At 42.6% G+C, this 21,343-nt stretch overlaps 1 protein-coding gene across 4 annotated transcripts in view; it reads left to right on the forward strand.

The window, feature by feature from the left end:
* Positions 1–21,343, forward strand: part of Gria1 (glutamate receptor, ionotropic, AMPA 1) — a 314,019-nt gene that overhangs the window by 129,693 nt on the left and 162,983 nt on the right. Inside the window, exon 1 of one of the 4 annotated variants that reach the window (XM_005376185.1) lies at positions 14,740–14,758. The exons of the other annotated variants lie outside the window; for them this stretch is intronic. The gene's annotated coding sequence lies outside the window, so the exon portion shown is untranslated. Of the gene's footprint in view, positions 1–14,739; positions 14,759–21,343 lie in introns of those variants that run through there. 4 annotated transcript variants of the gene reach the window in all.

Raw genomic sequence — 21,343 nt, forward strand, 5'->3', positions numbered from 1 at the left:
CATTTCTTGACTATGTTAATAATAAAGGTATTTCAGGATAACAGTGTCATAAATTTCACACAGTTGTCTGTGCAGACTCCGACACACAGCCATGACTTCACTGAGGCCAAGGCCAGCCTTACCAGTTGGATAAGACTATCGTCTGCAATGAAGACTGGCTTAAACCACTTTTCCTCTTTTCTGCTAATTCACTGAAAGAAAAAGTCTCCCACACAGTCTGCGTACTTATTTGATGGGGTCATGGCTTCTGTGGGTCATTAGACAAGATGAAGATTGAGTCCTTGGACAGATCAGGAAACCTCAAACTCATCATTGTACCTAATTCCTTTATATATTTTGGCTATTTTATTCCCCATCAAGCCAATTATGCAGCCATGAAGTGTTTTAAGATCTTCCTCAGTTTTGAAAGACTAGCTTAAAGCATTTTCTCTGGAAAACACCCCTTTTATAAGGGAACTTCAAAAGCATTAGGAAGGCGGTCTGGGCTTCATGTGGACTGAGAGTGGGGAGGGAAAACCAGGCAGAGACGCAGCCCATGGTGCCGGGAAGGAGGAGGACCTGCTGTCCACATAGCGTGGAAGGTGTAGGTGAGAGTGAGTAGACAGGAAGCAGTAAGGCTCAACATCAGTGAGGCTGAGCCATTTGTTCAAAATACTGGAGAACAAAGGATGTGTATGTTTATCTCACTGTCCATCAACCTTTTTTTCAGGGAAAAAAAAGAGACAGGCTAGGAGGAAATTTAGAACAGGAAAATGCTACTGCAAATTTTTGGCCTGTTTCTTAAAATCTGAGGCAGCTCAGGAAAAATATGGTGAGAACACTGAATTTAGAGCCAAAATATGGAAGCTCAAGTGTTTGTTTTGCCTCTGATGCAGCCTCTGTGTGTGACCTTAAAAACCACACTTCCTGCCCCTCCCCCTACCGCACAGGGAGTTAGATGAGGTCTCTATGTTTCTTTCCACTCCTGGCATTCTGGGCCTCTGTAGTAAACTGACACAAGATATTGTTTTTAAATGTAAGATGCACAGTGAAATATATACAGCAAATTGGCCTATAAATTCTGATTAAGTTTAAATGTGAATTACATGAAAATACAGAAAGTAAAATTAAGGTTAAAATCATTACCCCTCTGTAGATCAGGAAATATAAGTATTTTCTGCACCAAAATAAGCACTGGAAATTATAGAACCTGAGACTCTAGTGTGGGTCTCTTTCCTTCTTCTGTCTGTCTGTCTGTCTCTCTCTCTTCCCTTTCCTTATCTCTTTTTGAACTCATGCAAAGAGAGGAGATGATGTCCTTGAGATTGTTCTCAGGACAGCGAAACAAGCACTTAGAGGAACATCAGATCACCTGAGCACATAAGCAGTGACATCACTATTAATCTTTGTGATCCAGAAGTGTATGTGCTTCTAGTCAACAGGAAGTAGTGGGTAATGTCAGGCTCACTCCCTGAGACATATGAAATTTTATCCACTTATTGCAAATTTTATCCATTTATTACACTCAGCTCATACTGTATTACACATGAACACGAGCTGAGAAAATGGCCCAGGAATTCATGTTTACTGGGTGCTACAGCTTGTGTTTTCACTTGACACATTTTCTTTCACTGAATCCTAGACTAAAAGCACCTTCTAAAACTACAGCTTTTAAACATTATTTGATTTTCTGACTCCCATTTTTTAAATGGGGAAGCCAAGTCTGGGAGAGGCTAAATGAGGTCTTGCATCCATTACATGGTGTTAGCCAAGATTGAAAGTTTCCCTGACTCCAATGCCTGTTCTCTTCCACAATGTCAGATTGCCTTCCAGAAATTCTACTTCCCACCCTAGTTTATTTGGCCATAGTAATAAAAAAAAAACCCACTTAAGTTCTTGGATCTCAAGATCTGTTAAAAATCACAGAAACAAACCCATATTCTTCCAGGATTTATGGAGCGTCTTCACAGGGCCGCAGCCAATTCATTGGGATTATTCCCTCCTGAAGCCAGGCAACATGGAGGCCCTGAATTTTCAAGAATCCCTATGCACAACCTGAAACCACAGGTGAATTGTGTTAAGGTCCACTGTCCACATCTGTGGGTTCTATATTCTCAGGTTCAACCAGTCACTGGTTGAAAATACTCAGGAAGAAATTGCATCTGTACTGAATGGATTTCTTTTTCTTGCCATTGTTTTCTAAACAATACAGTATAACAAGTACTTAGGTGGTATTTACAATGTGTTCATTGTGAGTAATTTAGAGATGATTTGAAGTACATGGGAGGATGGGCATAGGTTGTACACAAACACTGTGCCATTTTGGGGTTTTGGGGGGCTTTGTTTTTTTGTTGTTGTTGTTGTTGTTTTCTGGTACCAGGAATTGAACTCACAACCTTGCACTTGCCAGGCAGGCACTGTGCCACTGAGCTAAATCCCCAGTGCTGTACTATGCCATTTTGTAGTAGAGAGTTGAGCATCCATGGATTTTATATCTCTGGGGGTCCTAGAACCAATACCCCAAGTACATAAGGAAAATTATATGTACTTGCACATCTGTTTTGTTCAGGGGAGTCCAAAGCTTTCCTGAGGCTGTCAATCAATCTGTATCCCCCAATTTCTAAGAAGTATTAGGCACTCGATAGATTATTAGCAAACCTTAGGTTAGGTTTCATAGGTTTGAGAAAAAAGAGCATAACTTGTCCCCTGATGATGTGATCTGACTGGAGGCAGCAATAATCATTTGGAAGAAATTAAGTTTTGTTTGGTGTACAAAAAGAGTTCAAAGTGAGAACTAATACCTGTGTCTGAGAGCATGGGTACTATGCAAGAACGCATGACAACGAATGGAGGGATCTAGGTTCTGGTTTCCTCTGCCACAAACCCACTCTGCGCATCTAGGCACCCATCTGGGCTCCCACTGGCTTGTCAGAGAGGCTAATTCCTCCTGCTTCTTCTAACACAGTTACTAAAGCCATCAAATGTGATAATGTGGATGGAAGCACTCCAGAGAAATCCAAAGTGTCCTGCAAAAGTATGATATTAACTGTGAGATATTGAAGTACGAAGTCATTTCGCCAGTTGTCAACTGAGAAAGAGGGAAAATTGCAAGCTCTATCTGCAAAATGTAGACACTTTGCTTTTTCATTCCGTTAGGTCCTACAGCTGATACTTAAGTGTAAATTTTCTTGACTTTAATGAAAATTGGTTGCAAATACACCTTACAGGATTTAGATGGAGATCATTGCCAGCCTAGGAGTTGCTAAATAGCATGAGTGTTTCCTTCTCTAAGCAAGAGTATTTCTCTTTTATCTCCTTTACTGCATTACTGATGGTTCTCAAGGAATAGTGCAGGACCAGCACGCTGAACATCATCTGGAAAAATGTCAAATGGTCAAACTCCACTCCAGACTTATGGAAGCAGAAACCCTGGGCAAGAAGCCTGGAAGGCTGTGTCCTAACAAACACATTACCAGTTTCTGATGCCCTGAGCATGCAAGTTTAAGAACCTCTGCCAGGCCAGATAACATCCTGGATTTTTTTAAATCAGAGATTGAATACAAAGGTGTTACATTGAGCTACATCCCCAGTACACAGGGTCTCCTATACCACTAAGTCATCCAGGCTGGATTTCAATTTTTAATCCTCCTGCCTCAGCCTCCCAAAGTGATAGAATTACAGGCATGTGCTTCCACACCTTACTGGCCACTCTCAAAAGGGAGTGTTGGCCACCAGTAACACGGAAGAGTACATTTTCAAGATCTCTTATGGGGTGCTGGCAGCAAATGTTTGCTAGTGGGCAGGAAAGTTAGCAAGTAAGATGGGTATGGTTCAAAACATAATCAAGTAGGCCTATTTGTATAAGGCCTGGGGATAGGTCTCACAGGTCTGAGGAGAAAGAATATGACTTGTCTTGAGGGATGTAACTCTGTTGTAATGAGGGTTTACAAGGGGAAAGATTTAATACTGGGCACATAATTTATAAGATTGTTTTGTGATACTCACCCAAAGAGTCAAATGCAGAAGAGTGTGGGAGATCTGTTCACTCACTAGAGACCCAAAGAATCCAGCTGAGGGCCCAGATACCAGGTCAGTGCCCTACACGAGTCCAGCTGAAGATCTAGAGCCCATGGAAATGTCCTACATGAGTCCAACTGTTGGCCTAGAGCCCAAGACAATGTCTCATGCAAGTCTGTATCAAGGGTCTGCACTGGGAAGACCCAAAGGTCAGTGGTAGAAGCTAGAAAGTCTGCACCAGTGGGATGAAGGATCTGTGCCAGTGGGCTGAGGAATCTGCACTGGAGCCAGGAGGCAACACTCAAGGCAAGGACCAGGGCTCCCCTGAAGAGAGGCACAGCCATTGTCGGTGACATCAAGGACCCGACTTCCTCCAACGATGAGAACAGCCGAGTTCATATCAGGAAAACCAGCGTGACAAGCTTCTCCAGGAGAACCAACAGCACACCATCTTCCCCTCTGGTTTCCCTCTTGTGTTGCTGGCAACAATGGGCCTTCCACACCCAGCACACACTGACTCATTTCAGCTCAGGGTTACAAATTGTCCATTAGTTAGCCCACCACATCTATCAAGGTTCACAAAGTACAGAAACTTCTATGACCCTTGGCAGGCAGAAAGCAGGTACCACATTATTTATATATATATATGAAAGTTAGCTCTGTAGGAAGCTTTCTTCTCTGAGCTTTAAAGTTAAGAGATATGACAATGGATATAAAAATAACTAATGTATATTGAGCATTTATCATATTTCTATTTTGTGTTTTAATGGCACTAGTTTTTTTCAATTTACTGTACAGAGCTCTTTGCTCAGCTGTACTCTGCAAAAAAGCCATGAACCTGACACTGAAGTCGCTCCCACGCCAGTGGGGCTCGGGTGAGAGGAAAGGGGCCCTCACCATTTCAGCACAGGGTGCTTTCACAGCTCGGGCTCCTACAGCTGGTCTTATGTAAATGGAGGATTCTCACACCAAGAAGTCTCTATATTCAGGCCTCTGAAAAATGAAGTAAATTGGTCCCTGAGGCTTGAGGAAACCGAGATTCAGGGTGCTTAGATCATTGTACTCAGGTCACACAGGAAGTAGTTAGTGTTAGGATTTGAACTGAAGTCAGTCCCATCGTAAAGCTGTTACTTTTCTCCCCACCCACCGCCGGGACTAGGGCTTGAACTCAGGGTCTTCCCTGCATCCCCACCTGCTTTTATTGTGAAATGGTTTCCCTGAATTACCCAGATGAGACTCCAACTCCTCCTGGCCCAGTGTCTCAAGTGCTGGGATTATAGTTGTGCTGTACCATGCCTAGCTTCCAACACTCCTGCTTTGTAACTGTTGATTCTAGGGCAGAAAATAGTTTTCATCCAGACTATCGGCTCTGACAAGCAGATAGTGACTTTCAAGAATGCTGAGGATGAGGACTCCGAGGCTTTGACTGGGCTCGCCTGGAAAGAACGCCGTGATCAATCGGTGAAGTGGGCCCCAAGTGCTGAAAAGGGGATCGTGTGCACCATGCATTTGCTGACCCTGCACAGCAGACTGCTGCTTCCAGGACTGAGCACAAAGAGATCTGCAGAGCTGTTCTTATTCATGTAAAACTGTGTCTGACTTCAAGGAACTGAGCTCAACAGCATCAGCAGGGGCTCATTCTATGGTCGTAGGAGGTAGCAAGCGACAGCTCAGGGTATTACAGGCTGATGGAGCACTCGGTAAGAAAGGGAATAAAGTTTCCTTTGAAAAGTGAAGACCCTGGTTAAGGTTCATAGTGGAAAAACAAACAGCCATGAAGAGTAATCAATTCTATTAATCCATGAAACTTCACCATTCATAGGGCAACTGAGTTTTCATCACCTTTGCTATTTTCAGCAATGTGGAAGGTGTTGATAGGATAGAAAATGCCATTCACTGGGAGTGATGGAAGCCATAGATGGGTTTACCATACCTAACGGCTCATTTGTGGAGTAGCCGGGAAGCCAATTTCAATCAGATTTAAGACTTGATAACTCTTGAAAGCAAAGATGGTAGTAAGTTAATGCCAGTTTTTTTCCATGCATAGTTTATGGCATCAGTCAGGTGATAGGTAGATGAGCTCTCCGAAGGCTAATTGGATATGGTTGTTTCCACAGTGCTCTGCTCAAGCCAGTGGACAGATGGATGTCAGAGTAATACAGCAAGAACTGGTCCTAGGAATCAAAAGGGAAACAAACTGATACCATCAAAAAATTAGTGCTTGCAAATGGCTTCTGGATGAAGTTCCTTTGCACAAAGTCTCTATCCCTGCCTGGTTCATATCTACATTTGCTCAAGTTCCAAGGTCAGAGCTGTTTGTTCCAAGAAGACTGTTGTGCATGGTTAGTCACCTCTCACTAACCACGACTGACAAGCCAACGTAACTCTATTTTCACAGACTCGCCTTATAGACGGGGTGGCTTTGCAGATATGGTGCTCCATAAAAATGCATGCTAGGGCTCTCACTCATCGGCATAATCTTCCAACTCCCCACCCATGTAGAGCCATCAGAGACCAGCTTGTCTCTGGTCCTCCCCTTCCAAGGTATTTATATTGGAGACTCCTGTAGGCCTTATCAATTTAAGACTTGTTTACCTTATCTTAATTTGGAAGACAAGTTGACAATACCAGCAATCAAAACATTCCTCTGGTCAAGACATACTGACCAGTGCAGAACTAACTATGGTTCTCTGTACACTTTAAACATTATCTGAAACCTCCATAGGAGGAGAAAATACACATTATTGTGTGTGGAATAGGCTCTGATGCCCAGGCAGATAAGGGCTGCACTTTTCCTTAGCCCTACCAGGTTAGATTAGCACAGCAAGGTTGTAAGAAATGGCCTCCATCTACTGCTAACATGTATCTTAGGACATTCTGGGCACACATTCCAACCCCGGGAAGGCACTTCTGACTCGAGTTTAGATACTGTGCTACATGCAAAGAGGAACAGAAATCTCTAAGTTGACATTTAATAATTTTAATATACTCAGGGCTCAGGAAAATCTCTTTTATGATGTTATCAATCCATTAATGCAGCAGAGAAACAGCAAGTCAGTTCAGAGAAGCTGCCTCATGATTGGTGTATTCATGTCCTTCACCCTGCCAGGCTTCTGGACGTATAGCCCTAATACATCTCTGTTCTCTGAGCACTGTTGGTGCAGAAGCTGAGCTCTGTGCTGTCATTTATCCCATTCTCCTCTTTCTCTCCTGTGTACCATGGACAGAGGCACATCCCAGGGCTTTGGGTGGAGTCCATGGCTGCTGGAAGTGCTAAATCTTGTTTCTGCTCCTACTTCAGCCATTAATATCATGTTCAACTTTGAACAAGAGTCTTTCCTAGTCCACTCAGTCCCAACTATCCAGTATCCCTTTAGGGTTGGCTGAACTGTGAGGATCCTTTTCCATCTGAACATTCTGAGACTTTAGTAGGAATTGGAATTCTGGATTCAGCTGAGTTCAGGACAACCAGCATTTGCCAACCAACTTCCTCAGCATCAAACATTGTACCACTCACTGCAGGCGATATGTTTGAGTCTGAGCTCTCTCTGGTTTCCCGGCACGCAAGGCAAGGGGAGAGTGGGACAAGAACAAGTGCACAAATATTCCAGTGCACAGAAGAGTGTGTTGTGTGCTGCAGGCAAAGTCCAAATGATTACAGGGTTGATGAGAGACAAAGATTAGATTTATTTAACAAAAGCGAGAGTATGACTTTACAGCATTTCGGGTCAGCCTTGAAAGAGAAAGAATTCCGACAGGACCAAGCCCAATTCCTATTGCAACATTTACTGAGCAGGTATTACGTGGCAACCCCTGTGCTGAGCCCTTTGTACACAGTAATTCATTTACCTCTCTCATTCTCTTGAGATCTAAACTATGATAATCTCCGTCCTCCATGTGAGGCAGTGAAGACATAGATGGGCTAAGGAATAGACAGGTTTGTACCACACCCAGGTCCCAGAGATCTAGTGACCATGTGTGGTCACTTCATGCAGAGGCTCCACTGACTCTCAGGTGCCTGAGACAAGGAAGACCTCGCCCTGAAGAGGAGAGCTTTGTGACCCCGTGCAAGTCTTCAGAGCTTCTGACCCTCAAGATTCCTATCTGTGAAATAGGAATGATAAATACTCACTCCACTGGATCATTATGCCAATTCAGTAAATTGGCAGGTACAGAAATAGCTTTTAAATGATGAAAAGTTCTGCGTGACTTTGACTAGTAGAGGAAAAGCATCAGGAGCCAATGTGAAGAAGTGGTACAATAGAGCATCTTGAGGGCATGGTCCAGTGTGGTCCCTAAGTGTGACCTGACAGGCTAAGTTCGGGTCTCATTCCCGTAGCTTCAGAGGTTCCCACCTAGCCTTGTTCCACCTCATCCACACCTATGCTGATCCTTCCATCTACTCTCCCACTGTAGAGAATAACAGGCTCAACATCTTTTCCCTGCTTTGGTGTGAGCACTTGAGAGAAAGGACTAGGCTAGTGATGGCAAACCTTTCAGAGCTTTCAGTGATAACAAACAGCCCACTGCGGCACGCGTGCCATAGGTTCACCCCTGTGTAACTAGACCCTTGACCCTCAGTGTCAGCACAAACATGAGCACAATGTTTCAGCTCATGGGTTTGCTCATGTAGGAGTGATATGAAGGGCCAGTTATTAGACTGGAAACTTCTCTGCATGCAAAAATAGACTCATCTCAGCAAGATCTGTGCATCGATATGTGTTAGCATCTTATGACATTAGGAAATGATGCCCGTTTTCTAGAGGGACAGGTGGGAAGGTGAAGGGATGCAAAATGAACAAATCCCAGGGAAAGGCAATAGCTCAACAACTAGTGGGAGAGACAGGGCTCTGGGTCAGAAGACCTGGACTGAGTTCCAGCTTAGCTGACTGGCCCTGGAAATGTCACCTTATCTCTCTGGGCCTCAGTTTCCTGTAAATGGCACAAATGATAAAGATACTTTTGGTTCTGACAGCATACAAATGTACAAATTATTATTTTTAAGCAGGAATTTAACACATTTACCTACACTTGTTCTCAACTAGAAGATGTATGTGATTCTTTTGCATTTCCTCCAACTTCAGAGGTAGAATGTTCAGGTGTATATTGCTCTTATCTCTCTTAGCTGCAAAAGATATTGCTCACAAACACCAGTGGACAAAATAGGATTCATGGGCTGAGCCATGAACTGTGCAAAGCACCCATTTTAAATGCCTTTAAGTGCCAGAGCAGCCCAATTGGGTGAGGACTACTATGGTTCCTTCATACAGATGAGGAAGCTAAAGTTTCAGAGTTGCCAATTAACTTGCACCAGGAACAGAGGAGAGACTTGAACCCAGTTCATCCACTGTCAGTCCCTGGACTCACAATGACTCAGGTGTCCAGTCAGATGCAGGCACATAGAAGCCACTGGCAGGCACTCATACAGGCATGGCCACCAGATGACCTTTGGCTCCCAGATGCCTCCTTCACCTGAAAAAGGATCTTCAACATTTTTCGCATATGGACCAGAGTCTTTCTTCTCCAGGAAAAAAAGGAAGGCACTAATTTCATAGGAAAAGAATGAGACAAGCAATGCATTCCCTGAAATGAATTCCGAGGTGAAAATAAAAGGACCACATAGGAAAGGAGGTTGCAAATGCCTCTACCTCCCCAATAATCTCAGACGTATTTCACTCAGGAGCTCCTTGTCTCTGTCTGGAATTGCTCAATGACTCTGGACATTGAAAGCATATAAGCAAAAGGACCCCAGAGGGATGTCACAGTTGGTAGACCCGAGAAAATAGAGTGATCAGCTGCATGGAGCAGCCTCAGTCTGAAGGCTGCTGTTTCCCAAACAGCATGAAGTGCCCAGTCCACTAAAGACTCCCAAGACATAACCCTGTCCTTACAGGAAGGACTCACTGGGTGAAACAGGAGGCAAATCCAGGCATGGCTAGCATTAATGCAGCTGCTGAGTGTAATAATGAGTCTAAACAGCCTGCTCTGAGTGAAGAGTAGAAGAAAGATCAGATAAAACTAACTCAGCACAGACCAGAAAGCACTAAGCATGCTAATAGAAGTACAAGAAGCTAAGAGCTATGGGAGCCCCAAGAAGCAAGGATTGCTTCTACCCAGGGGTTCCCCGGGAGAGGTGGTGGGTAAGTGGGACCTTGAAGGATTTGGAGATTAATAGGACAGCGATGCAATTCTCCTCATCACAGGGGAGTCTGCTTGCCTGTGCTTGCTTTTCTGAAGGGCAAGATAGCGGCAAGCTTGGAGTTGAAGTTCAGACTAACCTGGTTTTGATTCCCAGATCTGCCCTCTCTGTCTGACACTGATCTTTGTTCTTCATCTGTAAGTGCAGATGTTAGTACCTGCTTCTGGGATCCTTGTGGGGGATATATGTATTTACAGTGTAATGCAAATGTTTAGGAAATGCTCGATGAATTATAGTTTTTATTATCTGTGTCATTACTATTACTCAGTCCTTTGGGTAACATCACTGCTGATACAAGACAACTTAAAAATTAACTACTTGCACCTATACATTCTTTGCACTTTCTCTCTCCCCACATCTTTGTACAGTGAACATTTCTGCCTATTTGTGGGTCTTAGTTGGGTTTGTTTTTTGTTGCTTTATGGCTTGTTAAGGGAGTTTTTGTCTACTCACTAGCATGGCATCGTTTTAGCTTTCTAATTTCCTCTTTGCACAGTAAAGTTTTCCCTTGGAGGGTGTATTTTGTGGTGCCTTCAGATCCAGAAGCAAGCCCAGAAGAGCCATAATCACAGTGAGCTCCTCCAATACCTAGAATTCTGTCTTGTCCACAGCCTCCTATTCATCACTATGCTGCTGTAAATCATCACAGAGCTCTGGGTGCAGCCAGTGAGGACCCTGAGGCCCAGAGACAAGAAGGAACTTGTCAGGTTTATACAGAGACAGATGGGGTGGGCCTGGGCACCGGACCCTCAGTGTGCTGACTCACGGGCCGAGGTGGCCTGGATGGCTCGTCATCCTTTTGCAGCCTTTGCTCTGCAGACTTGGGCTGTGACACGATTATCGATGCCTCTCCTCCCTCCCAGATCCCCTTCCCTCCACCTTCCTTCCTGCTCTGGGTGAAGCTGGCAGCCACAGCCTTCCTGGAGGTCCACGTTTTACCAGCAGCTCTTGCTTCCCCAGACATCTTCAGGATGCTTTGCGCAGCATCACATACTCACTAGGGACCTTCACAGCTTGGATCCCAGTTGACAGCCAGTGAAGGGATAAGACTGGAAACACTTTAAGCTGTCTCAGCACTGGAGAAGGTGAGAAGAAGGCAGGTGGGAAACAGCTGTGAGGACCGACATTTGTAGAGAGTTGACAAAAGTGATGAGACTGTGAGGGATTCCTGCTCCTGCTTCTGCTCCCCTGAGATCAAAGATACCAACACTTCTAATCTCAGAGGACAGCTCCAGCTGTTTAGTAGAGACTGGGGAAAGGAGGGTTCTTAAGTCACTCCTAGGCTCCACGGGAAGGGTAGGATGCAATGAGAAAACCGGGCAGGGATGATGGGAAGGCGGAGTAGGGGTGTGTGTGTGTGTGAATGTGTGCATGTGTGAATGTGTGTACGTGTGTGTGCATGTGTGCATGTGTGCATGTGTGCATGTGTATGTGTGTGTGCATGTGCACTCTGTGTGCACCTACCCAGGCCTTTCTGCTTTGGACCTTTGCAAACATGCTTGTCCCTTGAGACTTTCATCTTGAAGCGCCACTCCGTTGTCCATTCTGAGAAAGAATTGTTCTTTCTTCTGACCGTACAGAAGACGCTGAACCTCTGCTGTGTAATTTATCTCATTTTTTCTCATGCAAGTTTTATTAGTAATTTATGAATCTTTCTTGCTCATCATATGTTGTCATTCACATCACCTTTGTGGGAGGTGTGCTAGGAATCAATTCTGTTTGTTTTCAAACTTACTTGCATTTCTGTCTTTTTATTATAGTGGGACAATTTAACTAAAATTTATATAAACTGCATTAATATGAGTATAGAAATCATTGTACTTCTTTGGAAACTAATTTAAATACAGTAGAACCTTGGTTTGCAAGAATAATTCATTCCAGAAACATTCTTATAATCCAAAGTATTCATGTATTAATTTCTCCATAAGAAATAATGGAAAAATTTCTCCAGAAGACAATTTTCCATAAGAAATGAGGAAACTCAGATGATTCATTCCACAGCCTAGAAATACCCATATAAAAATGATTGCAAGACTGTAATACAATACAAAATCATAAAGAAAATGCAAAATATGAGGAAAAATAAATAAATTAACCTGCACTTACCTCTGAAAGCCTTGGTGAGTTGTGTGAGGGAGACAAGAGAGAGGAGGGCCATTGTATGGGACAACGTTCACTATCACTACCAGAATCACTACTATCTATTGGTTCCATGGAATCTTTTTATTTCTGTGCAACTTTAACAAGGAACCTATCCAATGACACTTATTTTTGCCTCCTTTAGAGGATTTTACAGAAAGGTGACATTGTATTGTCATTAAACAGATTTGTTGCTTGCTATGCTACAACTTTATCTGGGTGGTATTTCCTACAAAATTTTCACTGTTTCCCACATTTTATACATCTCTCTAATTTAATTTGAAGTGAGGGATTGCTCTACCTTTTTCTTCTCCGCCTCTCCAGACAAGATCTTCTCTATAATCTCTTGCTGTTGGGAGACGATTACCCACAATCCTGCAGAAGCAGAGAAATGAGAAAGGAGTTGTAGGGAGAAGGGCAAGAAGAAAAACCACTGGCTCAGTTGTGATCATGTGATGTTCAGGGTCGTATACTACTTGTACTGCAAGACACTGCTCCTTTATCAAGTTAAAACTTATTAGAAATGGTTGCTTATCTTGCAGAACACCCATAGAACAAGTTACTCGCAATCTGAGGTTTTAAAGTACTTTTAAATGGCTCCTTTGATGAGTCACCAAAAATGCCATGATATTAGGTACAGGTGAGACAATTATTAAAGACTGGAGAAAAACCCCCAAAACAATTCTGTATTTACATCTATTTTTAAGTGTTTTCAAATTCTCAGTACATCAAAAGATGAATAAATCCATGTGCACTTTGGTGTTTCAAGCTGAAGGAAAGTACCAGCCAGGAGTCGTTTTTTGTGATTCTCCATTTTTCAGCTAAAGTAATTGCTACCCTCATTGTATCAGACAAAAGGGCTCCACCATAATTACAACTGGAGTAAAGAACTGTGAAGGAAACAAATGAAATCACGTGACAGAACACAGCAGGAAGGTCTATTTAGGATGGTCCTTGAAAGAGAACAAGATGCCAGGAAAGAAAAAGTGAGGCCAGAATTTTAGGCAGAGGGAAGAGGATTCGGGAAGCCCTGGGAGTGTTGGAAGGCCTAAAGCAACAGATGGAGGAGAGGGCAATGACCAAGTCGCTCAGGTGAGCAGGGCTTAGACAACACTGACCCTCAGGTTTCACTCAAAGGAATGTAGACCTTATTCCAAGTAGGAGGATAAACCCCTGAGGATTTTAAAGGGAACTGTTATGAATGATCTGATTTCTGCTTTCAAAAGAACCTTCTGTCTGCTGTGTGAATGGATGAGGATAGACAAAGGGAAAATGGGCAAGGTAGAGGCAGAAATACAGTGATAAATGTAAATGCCACATTGCAAGAAGTTTGCATGATGGGCAGAGACAGAGTTCTAGGCCAGCGTGGTAGTAGGGATGGAAAGTGGGAACAGTTCCAGGATGGGCATCAAAATCCATGAATGCTCAAGTCCGCTATGTAAAATGACACTAGCATTCACACATGACGTGAGCCAATCCTCCTGTAAACTTCAAATCGTCTCTGGACTACTTGTTCCCAATGCAGTGTAAGTGCTATGTAAATAGTTGTTAGGCCATATTGGTTAGGAGCTAATGAGAAGAAAACATAGGTAAGAGAAAACTTCTTAAATATTTTCCACTTGTAGTTGGATCTGTGGATATAGAACCTGTGGATAGGGAAGAGACTCTAGGACATCAATTTGTGATATCTTAGGGGGAACTTGTGTCCACATTTTTCTTTAGTCAGTAAATAACATGCCCCAAACAGCTAATTTTTGGAAGGCAAGTGATGTCTGCTTGGGAAAAGTCCCTACTAGAAGTCTGGCAACTGGATTTACTAGTTTGATATTTACTGGTGTGCTACTTAGAGCAAGACCCTTAACTTGGTAACTCATGTGGGGAAAAGAATCAACGTTTTGTCCATATGTGGGTTGCATAGCTTAAATAAAATGATGGTTTACATGAACATTACATTGGACACTAGGACTAGGTAATCGCATTCTCTCCTCTGATCCTCACTGCAGGTAAGGAAGATATGATCACAAGTACACAAACCAACAGGCATTACCCAGCTGCTACTGAATGTCTGTAGTTGCAGCCTGGGATGGGCCTGCACTTTAAAAACAAATCACACCCACCTTTCCCCAAAGAAGCTCAGAGTCTGAGGGAGAAAAAAAAAAGTGCAAATGCTGAATTATAGAACATCAAGACAAGTGCTAGAGAAAAAGTACATTAGAGCTTCAGGGAAAGGAATAAAGTTGGAAGACTTCCCACCCACTGGCATCAACATCTGGCTGTGAATGGAGGGTGGTAGACATTTTCTCCGTATTTTTGAGGTGTGTATGCAGAGGTGTGCTAACCCGGAAGGAAAAGGCTTATCTTGCACCTCACCGTGATGGACTGGAAGACTGTTCAGAATGAGCCAGGAGAGGTGAATTGAGGCCGGTGAGTCACTCCCACACAGAGTTCCCTGCGGGTGAGTTATGCAAAAGCAGGGAAACTAGTACATTAGCTTCATTTCACTTTCCTTGAACCCTCTCACCAGCTCCCTATTGTATCTGTGCCTGGGTCTTCTCCTCCTGCTTTCCTTGCTTACTGTTCTCCCCCAAATTTATTTGAACCCCAGCCTTTCCTCCCACACACACACTTGGAACTCTTAATTTTAGTGAGGGCGTGTAAAGACAACTCTCCAGGTTAGTGAGAAATACTTTTATTCTCGACAATTCTTCCAGAATTCAAGGAGCGTGCACTGTTGCTTAAGTGGACTTGCTGCTTGACACGTTTTGAAAAACTTAGAAAAGTAATTCCAATGTCAGCACAAAGGAGACTAAATGCTGGGTGGTGGGATAGAAGAGGGCTTTTGTTAAAGAGTCACAGTTGGTGGAAATTGTCCTAGGGATCCCAAGTTCAGTCCCTGGGAGGGGAAGCAAGCGCTCTCGGCTTTCTTACCTCAGCTTCCTGCAGAGTGGTGAGTGAGAAGGTGTGTACAGCTAGAGAGATCCAAGAGGGGTACAGCTCACTAACTTTTCTATTGCAAATAACAGGATGCATGCCAAAGGGAGAAATGACTTTTCTAATGTCAGACAGAGAACCAGCAACACGCTTGGTCATTCATTCTTTCTTTGTTTCTTTCTTTCTACTCAGCTAATATGTTTTGGTGCCTGTCATGTGCCAGACACTGTACTAGACACTGGGATTATAGTAATAAAGACAGTAGACATAATTCCTGCCTTAATGTGACAAGTGAGATAAACAAAGAAAAATGAGACAGAAAAAAGATAAGGGCTATGATGGACCTAAAGTGATACAATGGAGAATAAGGGTGTAGTGCCCATATTTTAGAGATAGCCCCTCCAAACTAGGACACTGAAGCTGAGCCCCAAAGGACAAGAAAGAATCTGATGTGTAGAGTGTACACAGTGCTTTCTAGGGGAGAAGAGCTTAGATAAGAGCCCCACGGCAGGGCAAGTGGGACTGTCTTGAAAAGTAACAGGAGTTCAGAATGCAGCCCAGGTGGAGGGTGTGTAGCCTTAGAAAGATGAAGTAGGAAGGACAAGCAGGAGCCAGAGCACCTGTAATTCCTGATAGACTCTGTGTCTTGGTTATTTTAGCTCACAGCTTGTGGAAGTTTCAGTCCATACTCCGCTGGCTCCAAGGCAGAGTGCCACATGGCAGGGGGCAACAGTTCATGGCACTGAAAGACAGGCAAAGCAGCAAGAGCAAAAAGGGAAGAGTAGCAGTAAGCCTCTTTCCCTTCCTTATGTTGTGTACAAGCTACCAACCCTGCTACACCCAGTGCAGCGTGAGTGTACACTCACACCCATAATCACAGCGCTCACATCCATAATCCCACTGTCCCATGAGTTAATCAAAAACCCTACAGAAAATTGGAATAGATAATCTTTACCTCAGTCTGATCAAAGCCATCTATGACAAATCAACAGTCAACATCATATTAAATGGACGAAAACTGAAAGCTTTTACTTTAAAATCAGGAACAAGACGAGGATGTCCACTGTCACCACTCCTATTCAACATAGTTCTGGAAGCATTAGCCAGAGCTATTAAATGAGAGAGAGAAATAAAAGGAATAAGGATAGGAAAGAAAGAAGTAAAATTATCACTATTTGCAGATGACATGATACTTTCATGGAAAACCCCAAAAACTCCACAAGACTCCTTGAATTAATTGACAAATTCAGCAGTGTAGCTGGATACAAAGTCAACACCCAAAAATCAGTAGCATTCCTATACACGAACAACAAACAGACTGAGAGAGAAATTAAGGAAACCATACCTTTCACAATAGCATCCAAGAAATTGAAATATTTAGGAATCAATCTAACAAAAGAAGGAAAAGATCTATTCAATGAAAACTATAGTACTCTGAAAAAAGAGATCAAAGAGGATTTCAATAAATGGAAAAACGTTCCTTGCTCATGGATAGGAAGAACCAACATTGTGAAAATGGCCATATACCAAAATTGTTACACAGATTCAATGCAATTCCCATTAAACTACCATTAACATAACTCACAGATCTCAAGAAAACATGCCTTAAATTCATCTGGAACCAGAAGAGACCCAGAATAGCAAAAGCAATCCTGGGCAACAAGGACAAGTCAGGTGGAATCATAATCCTGACCTGAAATTATACTACAAAGCTACCATAATAAAATCAACATGGTACTGGCTAAAAAACAGACCAGAGGATCAATGGAGCAGACTGGAAGAAACAGCCACAACCACAAACACACTCAACCACCTATCTTGACAAAAGGGCCAAAAAACTCACTGGAAGAAAGATAGCCTCTTTAGTAAATGGTGCTGGGCAAATTGGCTTGCCACCTGCCAAGGACTAAAAATAGATACAAATCTATCATCGTGCACCAAACTAAAGTCAAAATGGATCACAGATCTCAATATTAAAACAGAAACACTAAATCACTAAATCTATTGGAAGAGAAAGTAGGTAAAAATCTTGAAGACATAGGGGTAGGCAGAGAGTTCATGAACAAAAACTAAATCACATGGGAAATACTTCAAAGAATCAACAACTGGGATCTCATCCTACTGAAGTCTTTGCACATCTAAAAAAATCATCAGCAGAGTAAAAAGAGAACCCACAAATTGGGAAAAAATTCTAGCTGACTGTCCCTTGGACAAAGGTCTTCTACCTAGAATATACAAAGATTTAAAAAACATCCCCCCCAAATTCAAAGACCCAATCCAAAAATGGGCATCTGAGGTTAATACACACTTCTCAGATAAAGAAATACAAATGGCAAATAAATACATGAGAAAATGTTCAATATCATTAATCATTAGAGAAATGCAGATTAAAATAACATTGAGATTTCATCCCACCCCAGTAAGAATGGCTAGCATTAAGAAATCAACCAATAACAAGTGCTGGCAAGGCTGTGCAGAAGTAGGAACACTTCTCCACTGTTGGTAAGAATGCAGACTGGTAAAACCACTGTGGAAATCAGTTTGGGGATTCATCAGCAAACTAGGTCTAGATGTCCCATTCAACCCAGCTATTCCCCTTCTGGGTATTTTTCCAGAAGATCTGAAAACGTATCACAGCAATATATGTGCACCCATGTTTATAGCAGCACAATTTGTAATTGTTAAATTGTGGAAGCAGCTCAAATGTCCACAGAGGAAAGGATTAAAAATTCGTGGTACTTTTATATAATGGAATATTACTCAGGTATAAAGAAAGATAAACTCGAGGCTTTTATGGGTAAATGGTCACAACTAGAGACCATCCTCATAAGTAAAATAAACCAGACCTCCATATGTAAACAACATATTGTCTCACTAGTATAAGAACCTGAAAGAGTGAATAAAAATTAGGTGGTATGATAGGCATTGTGAAACTAAAAGAAAATACTCAAAAGTAAAGGGCAACTGGGGTGAGGGAACATAGAAAAGAAAGAAGGGGAAATTTTGTATGTATGTATATACAGACAGCTAACATAGTTGTACTGCTGACTTCTATCACTTTACTGAAAGGAACAGTTAGTGATTAATTATTTAATCAGTTTTGCATGTCTCTATTGGCTTTCCTGAGAAACCACTTTGAAGATATCAATACATAATACAACAACCATTGTTAATTTCCTACCACTTTGTCTGTAATTCTATATTGTTCTTATGCTATTTTGTAAATGGATGTCTGTTTGTTAATATGTTTTCCTTCTTTTATTTTTAAAATGAATTTTTTAAACAAATCAAAAACTCTGGAAGCCCATCCTATGATTGCATGAGGCCTTGTGAAGACATCTAAACACAAACCATAACACTTTGGATTGTTCATCCCTACCTTGTGGGAAAGTCAAGTCATGTTCATATCAAGACTTGATTGGGCTTGTGTTAGTTTTCCCATGTGGTGCTCTCAGCATGCTTTGGCTGAGCCCACAGATAGAAAGAACAGAAATAAAGATGATTCAGCTTTTCTTCTGTGTCTACCTTTCCATTTGGTGACTGTTCACAGCTCTGAAATCAGCCACGAGCAAGGGTCACAAGTGCATGCAGATATATATGGGGTGGGGCCCAGTTTCTCGTGCTGCCATCTGGTTATGCAGATCCAGGGCCTCTCATCCTTGGTAACTTTCTTTCTCCCTTCATTTTTATCCTTTGGGGCTGGAGATTTAGCTCAGCCACAAAGTGCCTGCCTGGCAAGCACAAGGTTGTGAGTTCAATTGCTGGTACCAGAAGAAAAACAAAAACAAAACAAAACATTTTTATCTTTCTCCCTCCTCAGCAGATCCAACCTACATAGAAGATGAATTTTGCTGATTTAGGGCACCCTTGGGTTGTCTTTGTGAATTTCAATAAACTTTTGCCTGGATGGACAGGTGCTGATCAAATTCATAGCTGTGCATTGTACTGTGTGCTTGCTGCTTGGCTTGGGAAAACCCATTTGCAAGTATGATTTTCACTGGAAAAGAATAGAAATAAATAAGATACAAATAACAAACAAAAGATTCTTTTCTTTCCCACACTCAGAAAACAGGAATTATTATAGCCAAAGGGAGACTCTGGCTCCATTTAATGAATGACTTACTTGGGATTCCTTGTAGTGATGGTTCCTTAATGAAAAAGAGATAGTTGCTTTGTGATTGCGGGAAAGGGTTTAGGGGCGCAAATGGAAGAAAAGCTAAGAACCTGACCTCCCCATGGCTCTTTCCTTTGGCATATGTCCTTGCTTTTATTCACTTTGCTCTGGCTGCTTCAAATGCTTGTTCCCAAGGGTCACAGAGGAGGCAGAGCTCTGTGGAGGTAACAGCAACCCCAGGGGATCCTCAGTGAATTCCACCCACTACCTGTAAAGGAGGCCGGCTGAGCAGTTTCCCCAGCCTTCGACTGCATCCTCAATCTCCACCCCAAGGATGAGCTATGTTAATCTTAGCCTCAAACACAAGCCCTTCTCCCATTCCAAATATAGCTCCAGACCCCAGCTCTGAACTGAGCCCCCTGACCCAATGCCCCTGACAGAAGAGGGGCACATGTGGCTAAGCCTGGGCCTGGTACATACCAGCTTTTTGAATGAGTCTCTGAAAACATCTTACCTCTCAAGGTAGGTCTCTTTTTTCATCTCATCAGAGTGGCATTTAGTTGTGAAGTCCTATCACAGCCTCACTAATACGAGGCTGCCCAGAGCTCAGGAGGGAAATCCCAGAACTCAGAACCATCACACAAACTTTCCACATTATTATCCCTATGTCAGCATGTTGGAGTCCACCTGAGAGCGTCCAGGTCCCACTGGCTTTTGTACAGAACCCGCAAGGGGTGCCTTCCGTAAAATTGAGACCTCAGCCATTGAATTTGGCTCTTAGGAATCCATTTCCCTCCCTCCCTGATGTTATGAACAAGAGTCACCACGAAAGAACTCCAAGATGTGGCAAAGAAGACCTGAGTTCAGACCTGGCTCCATCATCTCCCAGCTGCTTTCCCATCTGTACCAGGGCCCAAGGGTCAACACCCCTGTCCTACTTACCTTACTGAATATTCAAAGAAGAAGGAATTGAAAATCACATAATGTACTGTGAGATATTATTGCCTCTACCAAATTGCCAGTATTTCACCTTTCTTGCAGTCTAGTAGAAGACTAGCATAGAAGTTGGCAAACTACTACCAAATTCAACCCACTGCCTATTTTTGTAAATCAAGTTTTATAGACACACAGCCAGACGCATTTTTTTTACATATAGGCATTGCCTGCTTTGGTGCCACACTGAATAGGTGAGACACAGACCACACGTCCCATGAAGCCTAAAATATTTACTTTTTGGTCGCTGGTAGAAAACTTTTGCTGATTCCTGGCAGGACAAACTAGAGACATGGCTCTAAAGCTGAATGTTAGGTTTGGATTCTTCATCTATTTATTGACTGTATGATTTGGGGTAGGTTAATTAGCCTCCGTTTCCTGTCTATAAAGTAAGGGTAATAACTATAACTCTACCCCATTCTATTAGTTTAGCATTAAATGAGTAATTTCTGTAAAGTTCTTAGCACAGTACCAGGCACATAGTGCATGCTAGGTGCTGGCTAGTGTTATTATCCAAGAATGGAAGCTTTGGTCTGCAACTTTCTGGCACGTTGTAGCATGGTTCACAGCACAGGCCTGAAGTGGGGCAGATATTCATTCATATCCCAGCTCTTTCTCTTAACACAGGAAGGACTCAGGGAAAATTAATTGATCTCCCTGAACTCCGGCCTCATCATGCAAGAAATAGGAAAAAAGAAATGAAAATGTTATTGTGAGGAATAAATGATAAAATACACATGAGGAGACTAGAAGAGGATTCAATACGTAGTAAGCACATGATAGGTGATAGAGCTGTAATAATGAAGGAGAAGGAGAAGCCAGAGAAGGAGAAGGGGAAGGGGAAGAAGCAGAAGAAGGAGAAGGAGGAAAAGAAGCAGCAGAAGTGAAGAAGAAGAAGAAGAAGAAGAAGAAGAAGAAGAAGAAGAAGAAGAAGAAGAAGAAGAAGAAGAAGAAGAAGAAGAAGAAGAAGA

This window comes from Chinchilla lanigera, unplaced genomic scaffold, assembly GCF_000276665.1.
Source record: "Chinchilla lanigera isolate Chin_1 unplaced genomic scaffold, ChiLan1.0 scaffold00007, whole genome shotgun sequence".
Lineage (NCBI taxonomy): Eukaryota > Metazoa > Chordata > Mammalia > Rodentia > Chinchillidae > Chinchilla > Chinchilla lanigera.